We start from the raw sequence: 10,085 nt of genomic DNA on the forward strand, positions 1-10,085 counted from the left end.
TTTTTGCAACTGCAGATTTGATTCTTCTTCCTGATAGCTCTAAGTGTATATTTGTACCTCATCCTCAGAATTTCCTGTGGTTTGAAATTCTTTTGCTGACATGAAAACAGTTGTGATTTGAAAAACAGAACAGTGCTGAAACTGGTAATACATAAAGCAGTTGAACTTATTAATATGACTCAGAAACAGGATATAAGTAAAAGGTGCCATTTCCTATGTGTAAATGGAAAACCTCTGAAACTGAGGTCTGGGAATCTCTTGTGATTGCATTGACAGACTGAAAATAGCAGGATCCACTTATAGAGACTGACTTGAAGGACCTGAAGACAGATCCAGTGTCGTCCCAGCAGCAAAACTATGTGAAGCCATTTGTAAAAGGAATTGCTATTGATGTAATGAAACAGCTAAATGCTCCTTCAGAAATTGTCTCTTTGGGAACCTTTTGTTACCTTTAAAGGGATAGACAGCAGGAGAAGGGATGTTCCCTTTCTTTTTAATGAAAGAGTCCTAGAAACAAGAAATCTGTGTTGAGTGTGCATGGCAAGGTTTTGTTAGCAGAAGGCTGCAGGTGTGGCTTCTGTGAGAAACTGCCAGAACTTCCCCCATGTCTGACACAGCCAGTGCCAGCTGGCTCCAGGATGGACCCACAGCTGGTCAAGGCCAACCCTATCAGTGGTGGTGGTTGTGCCTCTGGGATAACAGACTTAAGAAGGGAGAAAAAAACCTGTTCAACAATCTGGGAGAGAGGAGTGAGCATTTGTGGGAGGAACAGCTCTGCAGATACCAAGGCCAGTGAAGAAGAGGATGAGGTGTTTCAGGTGCTGCAGAGGCTCTCCTTCAGCCTGTAGGGAATGGCATAGTGAGGTAGCTCTTTGACTGCAGCCCATGAAGGGCCATGGGGGAGCAGAAATCCACCTGCAGCCTTTGGAGGATCCCACACCAGAGCAGGTGGATGCCCAAAGGAGTCTGTGATTCCATGGGAGGTCTGCCCTGGAGCAATGTCCTGGCAGAACCTGTGGATAGAGGAGCCCACACTAGAGCAGGTTTGCTGGCAGGGCTTGCCACCCCACGGGGGACCCACACTGGAGCAGCCTGTTCCTGAGGGACTGCACCCCATGGAAGAGACCCACACTGGAGCAGTTAATGAAGAACTGTAGCCCATTGGAAGGACTCATGTTGGAAAAGATTGTGGAGGGATGTCTCCCATGGGAAGGACCCCACACTGGAGCAGCAGAAGAGCATGAGGCATCTTCCCTCTGAGTAGGAGGGAACAGCAGACATAACGTGATAAACTAATCACAACCCTCAGATCTTGTACCCCTGCAGCACTAGGAGGGAGTAGGTAGAAAAAATATGGGTGTGAAATTAAGCCCAGGAAGAAGGTGTCTTAAATGTAGTTTTGTTTCTCATTACCCTACTCTGATTTGATTGGTAATAAATTAAACCAATTTCCCCTAGCTGAGTCTGTTTTGCCCATGATGGTAACTGGCGAGTGATCTCTCCTTGCCCTTCTCTCAGCCCAGGAGCCTGTCATTATATTTTCCCTATCCTGTCCAGCTGAGATGGGGAAATAGTAAGGTGGCTTTGGTGGGCACCTGGCAGCCAGCTGGGCTCACCTACTAGACAATTGTATTACCTTGAATTTGAACTCCACAAAGACTTGAAGTTTTCTCTGACCACTGGTAAGTATCTCACCCCTTTAGAAACCCCTGTTTCCTGTCACACATAGAGAAGAGACTGGGCTGGAGACAGCTGAGGCCATGAGAGGCATCACAAATCAGAGGTCCTCCAGGAAGAGCTACCTCTTCTGCATTTGTCATGGTGCACACACACTTAATGCTGATCTCTCCAGGGTTTATTTTAGTAGGGAATGGGTATTCCCCTGTGTCTCCAAGCTGGATAGGAGTGCTGATTTGCTGGAGGGCAGGAAGGCTCTGCAAAGAGATCTGGGCAGGCTCGAGAGCTGGGCCAAAGCAAATTTTATGAGGTTTGAAGTGCACAAGGCAGAGTGCTGGGTCCTGTGCTTGGGTCACAGCAACCTTATGCAGTGCAACAGGCTTGGAGAAAAGTTCCTGTTGGTAAAAGATGAGGGGGTACCGGTTGGCAGCCAGCTGCACATGACCCAGCAGTGTGTCTAGGTGGCCAAGAAGGCCAGTGACATCCTGGCTTGTATCAGCAATAGTGTGGCCAGCAGGACCGGGGCAGGGATTGTGTCTCTCTTCTTGGCACTGGTGAGGCCATTCCTCGAGTTCTGTGTCCAGTTCTGGGTCCCATCACTACAAGGAGGACACTGAGGTGCCAGAATGAGTCCAGAGAAGGGCAAAGAAGCTGGGAAAAGGTCTGGAGCACAAATCCTGCGAGAAGTGGCTGAGGGAGCTGGGGTTGCTTAGCCTGGAGAAAAGGAGATTCAGGGGGAGTCGTGTGGTTCACTACAACTATCTGAAAGGAGGTTGTAGCCATGTGAATGTCCATCTCTTCTTCCAGATAACAAATAACAAGGAAAGAGGAAATGGCTTCAAGCTGCACTTGAAGGGTAGGTTTAGGCTGGATATTCGGAAGAATGTCTTTGTTGATAGGGTTGTCAAATATTGGAATAAAATTTGGACTGCCCAGGGAAGTGGTTGAATCATCATCCCTGCAGGTATTTAAAAGATGTGTAGGTATGACTCTTTGGGACATGGTTTAGTGGTGGGCTTGATAATCTTAAAGGTCTTTTCCAAGATAAGCAATTCTATGATTTTATGATTCTATGATTTATGTCCAGAATGAAGCATTTCAGTATTGTGAAAGGAAACAGTGAATTGAAATGTAAACTTACAGCTGATTCCATTTGTTTCAAAATGTATGTTCAAAGAAAAAAAATGTTTTTTAAGGGTGATTCAAAGCTTAAAACATATTTAAGGCATAAACATTTCCTAAATTACTAGGAAATCAGATTTTCTGAGAAAAAACCATTGCACATCTTTTATGTGGGAGCCTGCAGAGCAGCAAGTATGAAGATTTCCATTGTATTCTCACCTCTATTAGTGTCAATAAAGTTTAAATCCATTGAAAATAAGGGATTTAAACTGATACAAAACTTGTTTGAGGACAGAAACAGGCTTAAAGCCTAGTACTATGACAATCTAACTGACAACCACAATACAATGACTCTGAAAGCAAACCCACATTTTTGATAATAAGTCACAAAGGCAAACAGTTGAAAATTGGCAATACTAATTAAGTAGTTAAATTTACCAAGAAAATCCAACTAACTCTGTTTCAGGGGAGTTAGGTTGTATGATCTCCATCAGCTGGACTGCACACAGTTAAAACTAATAAACAAGCAAAGAAACAAACAAATAATTTATCAGCTCGATGACTATGTTGTGTGTCATGGCAATTCCCCCCCCTAATTGTTTATTTCCTCATTGTTGCTGGCTTTTTACCTTCTGCATGATGTTCACAGCTTAATGAAAATTGCCTTCCCAGGTTTATTTCCCTAATGAAATGCACAAGTAACAAGTAACACAAGTTTAAGACAGTATCTGTATTGGTACAAAATGTTTAAAATCACATCTTCTGCCCTCAGTGTCTACTTTTGTGCCTAAATATACATGATGTTTTTCTGCTACAGTGGCATCTGTTTTCCTGTGTATTGGTGTGCCCCACAAAATTTGTAGCATGGTGTTTGGCTGATAACAGAGGATACACAGCTTAAATCATGTAATTCTTTTGTGTTTGGAGGATTTTCATTTTAAGATTGGATTAATCTCCCCCACCTTCTTTTTCTTGTTCTCTCCTTATGTCCACATTTGTTTCTTACCTGCTCCTTCACCTTTTTTTCTTCTGATGCTTTATGGATGTTTTATTTACGCAAAATTTAACCTTAGAATCTCTGTTTTATTCCCCGACCTGGTTTTGTATGGTGGGCATAAAACTGGAAGATTTACATCTGTAGTTGTAGGTGTGTGTCTGAGCTGAATGAAGTTTTTCTTGGTTTTCTTACTGAAAAAATGAGTTGGGTTTTCTTTAAATGGCCTCATACTTCTTACGGTAAACTTTTGCTGTTGGGGCTTGGGGAAAGCTGGTGCTTTTGAACCATTGGCTATAACAAAAGGGCAGATATCTGTATGTTCCTGTCTTGCCCCCAGAAAGGAAATCTTTCTAGGTAGGGTTTCTCTCAGGGTAGCCTGTTGCAGCCTGGGGAAAGGTGACAGCTGGGGAGAATCAATCATGAGGAGGTCAGCACTGTCTTTATCAAGTTGCCTCTGTGTTGGGATGTGAACATTGTCATATACTGCCTTTAGAAAGTCTTTAAACCTCATGTCCTGATGAGACAAAAGACTTCTGGTAATAATTCTATTTTCCATCAGGGACCTTGGAGGTACTTTGCTTGTACTTGTCATCGCTTGCATGTTTGAAAAGGGTGACTGCTTATTTGCTGGTGTGGATGGGGATTTCTCATGAAGACATGGTTTTCTGGCTTCTGTCAAGTCTTCAAAATCATTCTGATTGTTCTGAGAGTCCAAAACTGGCTGATAAATGGGCTCACATAGCATACTTTTTCTTGATGACTTAGGAGGCCTACAGCGGACCAAGTCTCTGCCTGCAAACTTGGAAACTAAATAGAATATAGAAAAAATCAGATCAGCTTCTGCTGGAACAGAAAACAACATGTTATTATCAAATCAGATTCATCCCATAATAAAATCAGTATTCGTAAAGGCATAAATAAAAGTAAATCTTGATACAGAATGAAATTTTGCACTGATGATTTCAACCAAATGGTGATGTGTAGGTAGGCAATTGTCAGTTGTTTGGTTGAGTGAAAAGTCTTAAATGAGCCTCTCTACATAAAGTTGTCTGGCTTAATTTTATTGAGTACTATAGAGTCAAAGAATCATAGAACAGTTTGGGTTGGAAGGAATCTTAAAGTTCTTATTCCAATCCCCATTCATCATTTTCTAGATCAGGTTTCTCAGAACTCCACCCTACTTGGCCTCGAATACTTATAGGATTGGGGCATCCACAGCTTCCCTGGGCAACAAATGCATTTATGCTTCTGGGGATGTTTATCACATCATTTGAAACATGGTACATATCCAAATAGCTGTGAGGGTGCAATAACTGGAGCAGAAATAATTTCAGATATGGAGTTTGATTATCCAGTACTGGGCATCTTCTATATTTTTGAGCCTGTGGAAAATGATGTCATGAATATGAGTACAACCACTCACTGAGTATAGTGACGTTGTGACACTTGCACCATGCTCACGTTCATCCTGGGAATGTAGATAAATGTCCTTTTTTACTCATAAATGTCTGTTCTTGGAAGTGCCTTAGAGGTACTAGTACTGTCCCAGGGATACTCATGGAGGAAATAACCGACATATGGACATAGAACAGTTGTTTGCAATCAGTATCTGCAGAGTATGCACTAGATCAGGTGTTCATCTGCTAATTACTTCAACTGATCAAAATTAAACCTATCACCAGATTTGGACCTAGTAAACAATTTTGAGTAAACTCAAAATACTCGTGATTTAAAAACAAAATGCAAAGATAGTTCTACAGCATTTTCTGGATTTTTCCCCCTTTTTTTCCTCAGACAGATACCCTTTTACCCTTTTGAATTAACATGCTGAGACTTATTTCAGGACAGTACCTTTTGACAAGTTTTCTTGGTTTTCCAATGCAATTGTGATCTCATCTTCTTGAATAGCATTTTGCATTGCCAGGGTTAGTACAGTAGAAAATGCCCTGCTGCCATAATTTCTGAGGTTTTCCAGAGTGCCCATTTCAGCTGCCTGGGAAATCTTAGTTTCTGACTCCTTATTCAGCTGTTTATCAGGATTAATACTTTGTTTTTCTGCTTCATATTCCCTCTGTAAAATGATCAGGCACCATTTGATTTGCAGGGAACAAAAAAGCACCTAACCTTTAAAGGAAATCACACTATAAGGTGTAACAGGATATCTTGTTTCCACAGAAGCCTTAGTAATACACATCAACATTTCATCTGAACAGACCCTACACCAGAGGTTCTTCCTGAAACCCAGCTGCAAGCAGGCTGGCAGATCTTTCCCTTTATCACACAGGCTGTAGGGAGACTTTTCATGAAAATCCATTGGGCACTAGAATGCCATCTTTGGAGAGCCCATAGCACTTCCTTCGAGGCTTACGGCTCACATACTCTCCTAAGATGTGTAAAGAAGGTCAGGGAATTGCAGAGCTCAGGAGGCATAGCAGAAACATCACAGAAAGTTGTGAGGCACTCCCTGGTCCAGAAAGAAGATTGTCATGGGCAAGTTGCCTTTTTCTGCCAGGACAAGTAGTCAGCACAAGACTAGAATGGATCTGCGGAGGTTCTGCAGTGGAATTGCAGTAGGAAGACCTCCATGAGTTGTGGTAACAGGACCATTCATCCCAACAAGAACATGGGCTTCAGGACTCATTCCTTGCTGCAGTGCCATTTCCCTCACTCACACAGGCGTTGTTCATGCACAAGGGATAGGTTCTCACACGGAGGTCACGTGTCTATCCTATGATCCAAGTTTTCAGAGTCCTCACTGTGCCAGCCTCATGCACACTGAGTTTCAGTTATCAAAACCTTGTGAAAATGCAAGGGGTGTGAAATAAAATGTTAGATTTATAACATATTTTTAACAAGGGGAGCACTTTGCAAAGCAAAGAATAGAAGAAATAAATCCCTTCCTACAGAACTAAGTCCTGTGATGAGCTGACTGTTCTGCGTCCTGCATCTGTCATAGAACATCTCCCTTCATGTCTGGTGCTCCTGAAAAAGAAATTTTTGAAATGTAGTTTCTGAAACCAAGACTATTACCCACATGGATATTCCAGTCCAAGGCCAAGCTTTTTTTGCTGTTCTCCATATCATCTTTGACAGACCCACTTTGTTGTTACATGGCTATCACTTCAAGAATTATCTCTAGTGACTTTTGACTTTTTTTTACAGCCATCCCCACATAACACAGAATCAGAGGGGTATTTACTATGTTGTACTTATATTTTAATGGTTTTCTACTAATCTTTGCATTGCAAAGTACTCCCCTTGTGAAAAATATGTTTTTAATCTAACATGTCATTTTAAAAAATGTATGTAATTTGCGAAGAAAAGGCACTTTTGATAGCTTGAATGTATTTTGTGAGTTAGCAAAAATGTTTGGAAAAATGTGAAGGGCCCCAAACCTCAAATTTGTGGGATCACCCCGTCCTTCCTACATACTTGTAGTACCCAATCACAATTAGGGAAATTATTTTAAGAGTATTTATAAAAAGAAACAAAATATGTTTAAGTTGACAACATATTGCTAAAACCACACTAGATCAATTGGGAATTTGAGATGTCATAAGTATTTTAGGCTATGCAATCAAATAGTCTCCCAGGATTTTACACACTGCTAGTTAAGAAAACAAATTTTCATCTTACATTTTGCAAGCTGTCACCTTATATACAGTATATCGGAAAACTTGCCATGACTGGTTTTACTGCCAGACCTCTTAAGAGCTAATTGGTTAAGCACCTGGGCAGGAAGCTTTTTGGCAGAAATGCTATTTTCTGCAAGGACTAGCTATAAAGTTCTGGATGGCAAATTGTAATCATTAAGGCTCCCTCTTCTACAGCAGAACACATAAAATGTAAATACATTGCTTGGAGAAACTACGATGCATAAAAGGACAGGCTGCGTTTTAAGTTTATCCAATGACTTATGGCTCAAATTTGAACATGGAAACGATCTTATGCTTTTTTAGGGGTAAAGCTTTCAACAGACTTTTCTAATTGCAGCCAGAAAAATGAGAATCACATCTGTTAGCATCCAACAAAACTATTATTTGCATGTTCAACTGTTAACTTCTGTATACAAGGAGATGGTGCAAATACAATGACTCATAGTGGTTTTTCAAATGCAGGGGGTTTGTACATGAAAAGTAATTTCCACAGACTTTTTTTTTAGTTTTAGATTAAAATTTCTCCTGAAAAATTTTCCCCAGGAAATTGTATGTTTCTTGGTATTGTGTGAAAAATCATATCGTATTCTGCTGTCTGGAATGGGTTGAATGTACTGTTTTGTGAATTTGCGTTTGAATTCCAAACAATGTCTGGGCTGATCATGTCGGTAGGATATTTTATTGCTTGTTATTCATAGGAATTATCATGAATGTAATTACTTTTCGGTTTGAGTTGATATTTGATATGTTTTGTTCTTTTCGGACAGAATATTCGGAAGAACCAGCTGTCAACTTTTTCTACAAGTCACTGAGAGGAAAGGAGTTCTCTAATTCGCTCAAAAATACCAGAGTATTTTTTTTTTTTACAATAAATTTGGTCTTTTATAGATATTAGCTCCCTGTAAATATCTCTTTTCATAGGCAGACAGAAATATGCAATAATCTTCATGGTCCTAGAAGGAAATAGTGTAAATAAATGGCAGCTAGTTTTCAGGTTGCTTCATTTTACCTGTAACTCTTGTTACTTGTCTGTTTCCATAATTTATATTTGATTTATATGAAAATTCTAGATTTTTTGCTTTAATTTTATGCAGACAAACTGTCTTGTTGAGCTCAGTGAAACTATCCATGTCCTTAAAGTAAAGCAGATGCATACATTTGCAAGATCTGGAGAGCTGAAAGGAAATAATGTGATTTAAAGATGGATCACACACTGCTAGTAATAAATAGCAAATAGTTGGCTTTATACAGTATATAGAGAACATCTATCTATGCATTTTGAAATATCCTTGGCATAATTTATAACACAAATATCAAATACCCATGCTGTTGTAATTAAGCTCTAGTAACATCAGGATCTCAACCAAAAGATGAGTAAAAAGTGGGAAATTCTCCCCTTGCATTCAGTTAACAATCTTTACTCTTCTTCCTCAGTTTCAGCTCTCTGTGGCTGGGTGGTCGAAGAATGCATTTTACAGCCAGCCAAAGAGGTGGTTGAATTTGGCTCTTATAGACCAAAGCAGAGAATCCTTCCCGCAAGATAATCCCCTGCCAGCTGCCTCCTTCCAGAGCCATGCCAGCGCAGCATGGGCCAGTCTCCAGGGAAGCTGAGGGCTGCTCTTGGCTCTGCCTCTGCCCAGAAACGTCATGCCACCCGTGTGGGGCTCTGCCTTGGGATCCAAGAGATGCATTCTTTTCTTTTCCCTATATACTTCCCATATGCTTAGGGCTAAGTTTTGCCATTGTGCAAGTATGTGCATAAAGTAGCTTTAGCTGTAGAACAGGCCAGAGGATACTGGAAAAATAAGAGCATTGATTGAGTAAGAATGCCCAGCTTGATTTCTTAGCCTGCCTTCCTCTCTTTCCTCCCTATTTTTGCCCAAATTCCAGTCTTGCTGGGAAATATGAATATTATTGAATGTTGGAGAAACTGGTATAAAATCGTAGCACTGATAGCCATGATTTGAAAGAGCTCCTGGGGACGATTGATTGCATGGGTTAATTATGCAAAAGGCTTGAATAAGAAACAATCAAGAGATCATCATAAACTGCAAAAAGTTGCAGAGCCTAACTAGTGGCAAAGGAGAAATATTAATTTTCATAATAGAGAATAATGTAAGAAGGAATAGAGGGACAAAAATAAGAAACAAGTTATGTAAAGTGATTATCCAGGGATAAAACAGTGAGTTTACCAACAGTCTTAGAATGATCTCCAAACTGTGCTAGTAGCAGGCTTTACATTCATGAATATAAAGGTAGCATTTACAAACTCTGTGCTGATGGTAAAAGGGAAGCAAACTTTTACCAACATGAAAAGATAGTAAATTGTCTGTTCTAATTTCCTAATTTGTATATCTTAGTAACAGAAATTGGAAGGTATTATTTGTGGTAGAATCCACTCTGCCAAATTTAGACATTTATCTTGTGCCTGTATTTCAAGTTATCAGCAAAGATGTCCTACTAAAAGTAAGTAATTTCCCTGTGCAATGATCAGTGGGAGGTTCTGTCTGCAAATTTAAGAACTCCCCACATTGATCATGTGAAAATTTGCAGACGAGCATGATTTTGTGGTGCAGAAGAAAGCTCTTCATGCCTGGGAGTTATGGGGAGCTGTGATATGACACAACTGAAAA

The 10,085-nt window shown here is 40.4% G+C and overlaps 1 long non-coding RNA gene across 2 annotated transcripts; it reads left to right on the forward strand.

Annotated features, from left to right (window-relative positions):
- Positions 1–755: 755 nt before the first annotated feature.
- LOC136287801 (uncharacterized) lies at positions 756–8,962 on the forward strand. Of its 2 annotated transcripts, none has more exons than XR_010720344.1 (3): positions 756–1,682; positions 2,485–2,533; positions 8,887–8,962. It is a non-coding gene; the product is annotated as an uncharacterized lncRNA (long non-coding RNA). The 2 variants fall into 2 exon arrangements; XR_010720343.1 differs by lacking the exon at positions 8,887–8,962 and adding an exon at positions 8,220–8,308.
- The last annotated feature ends 1,123 nt before the right edge of the window (positions 8,963–10,085 follow it).

This window comes from Chamaea fasciata, unplaced genomic scaffold, assembly GCF_029207755.1.
Source record: "Chamaea fasciata isolate MVZ Bird 193981 ecotype frontalis unplaced genomic scaffold, bChaFas1.0.hap1 SCAF_3, whole genome shotgun sequence".
Classification (NCBI taxonomy): domain Eukaryota; kingdom Metazoa; phylum Chordata; class Aves; order Passeriformes; family Sylviidae; genus Chamaea; species Chamaea fasciata.